Here is a 2,500-nt window from a genome sequence, read left to right as displayed (position 1 = left end):
GGGATCCGGGCGACCAGATGGCCGAGGGAATCTGGGCGATCAGATGGCTGGACACGGAAGTGAAGCCGCCTGGACTCTCCCGACCCTGTCCCCGTCCCCGTGCCCGTGCCCGGGACGCATGGAGCCCGTCCTGGGCACTTTTCCATGCCTTCGGCCTGGAGCCCCCAGACACCCAGGGGAGGACCACCGTGAAAGCCATGGAGCCCGACCCAGGCACTCTGCCATACCGTCAGCCTGGATGTAGCCCCGGACGCCCGGGGGACGAATGCCCGGGACGCATGGAGCCCGTCCCGGGCACTCTGCCATGCCGTCCCGACAAATTCGTACGGACTCCTAACCTTACGACACGGATCGGAATCGAGCCCTCTCTGACCCAGCAGTTTCAGGCGCCCGGGGGACGAATGCCCGGGACGCATGGAGCCCGACCCGGGCACACTGCCTTGCCGCCGGCCTGGATGGAGCCCCGGACGCCCGGGGGACGAATGCCCGGGACGCATGGAGCCCGTCCCGGGCACTCTGCCATGCCGTCGGCCTGGATGGAGCCCCGGACGCCCGGGGGACGACTGCCCAAGAGCCATGGAGCCCATCCCGGGCACTCTGCCATGCCGTCCCGACAAATTCGTACGGACTCCTAACCTTCCGACACGGATCGGAATCGAGCCCTTTCTGACCCAGCAGATTTCAGGTTGATTTGCTATATACTTTACGTACGATTTTATGGGGGCCGATTCCGATCCGGTACGTAAAAGCAAATACGACCGACATGTCGGACAACCACGTACACCCAGGGGATAGGACTGCCCGGGTCACATGGACCCCGTCCTGGGCACTCTGATCTGCCGCCGGCGCCGGGGATCGAACCGTGATCACCAGATGGGGATATCCCAAAAATCTGGCATGGATACGGCCCGCCAGGACAGGTTTGGGCACCCCTGTTGTACGGACTCCCAAGCCCTACGGTCCTTCTGACACGGATCGGAATCGAACCCAGCAGATTTCGCGTTGACTGCCTCTATATCAGGGGTGCCCAAACCAGTCCTGGCGGGCCGTATCCATGCCAGATTTTTGGGATATCCCCATCTGGGGATCACGGTTCGATCCCCGGCACCGGCGGCAGATTAGCCCAGCACCAGGTGACTCTGGGAAATAGCTGGCGCCGCGGCTAGGGCGGCTGACTCCGGAATCTGGAGATTTTTTTATTTAAGGTTTTTGTAGAGCGCGTAGTAACCCTCGAGCATCCCAGAGATCAGGGTTCGATCCCCGGCACCGGCCGCAGATTAGCCCAGCACCACGTGACTCTGGGAAATAGCTGGCGCCGCGGCTAGGGAGGCTGACTCCGGAATCTGGAGATCACGGTTCGATCCCCGGCACCGGCGGCAGATTAGCCCAGCACCAGGTGACTCTGGGAAATAGCTGGCGCCGCGGCTAGGGCGGCTGACTCCGGAATCTGGAGATTTTTTTATTTAAGGTTTTTGTAGAGCGCGTAGTAACCCTCGAGCATCCCAGAGATCAGGGTTCGATCCCCGGCACCGGCCGCAGATTAGCCCAGCACCACGTGACTCTGGGAAATAGCTGGCGCCGCGGCTAGGGCGGCTGACTCCGGAATCTGGGGATCACGGTTCGATCCCCGGCACCGGCGGCAGATTAGCCCAGCACCATGTGACTCTGGGCAATAGCTTGCTTAATCTTCCCAACGGCCCCTAGCGCCTAGAGACCCTTACGGGTGATTGTGCGCCTTACAAATGTGGATTATTATTATTATTTGGGCCGATTCCGATCCGGTTCGTAAAAGCACATCTGCCCGAATCTGTCGGACAACCACGTACGCCCGGGAGAGGACTGCCCGGGACCCGTGGAGCCCGTCCTGGTCACTCTGACCTGCCATCGGCCTGGAGAAGGGAGCGCCGGACGCCCGGGGGGAGGACTGCCCGGGACCCGTGGAGCCCGTCCTGGGCACTCTGACCTGCCGTCTGCCCGGGGAAGGGAGCCCCGGACGCCCGGGGGGAGGACTGCCCGGGACCCATGGAGCCCGTCCTGGGCACTCTGACCTGCCGACGGCCCGGGGAAGGGAGCCCCGGACGCCCGGGGGAGGACTGCCCGGGACCCGTGGAACTCGTCCTGGGCACTCTGACATGCCGCTGACCCGGGGAAGGGAACCCCGAACGCCCGGGAGCCGTGGAGCCCGTCCTGGGCACTCTGACAAGCCGTCGGACCGGGGAAGGGAGCCCCGGACGCCCGGGACCCTTGGAGCCTGTCCTGGGAACTCCGGCATGCCGTTGGCCCAGGGAAGGGAGTCCCAGATACCCGGGACCCGTGGAGCCCGTCATGGGCACTCTGACAAGCCGGTGTCCCGGGGAAGGGAGCCCCGGACGCCCGGGACTCGTGGAGCCCGTCCTGGGCACTCTGGCATGCCGTTGGCCTGGGGAAGGGAGCCCCGGACGCCCGGTGGGGGAGGACTGCCAGGGACCCGTGGAGCCCGTCCTGGGCACTTTGACCTGCC

Source organism: Lissotriton helveticus, chromosome 12 (assembly GCF_964261635.1).
Source record: "Lissotriton helveticus chromosome 12, aLisHel1.1, whole genome shotgun sequence".
NCBI classification, from domain to species: Eukaryota; Metazoa; Chordata; class Amphibia; order Caudata; family Salamandridae; genus Lissotriton; species Lissotriton helveticus.
Note: the sequence above shows the minus strand (reverse complement) of the source record.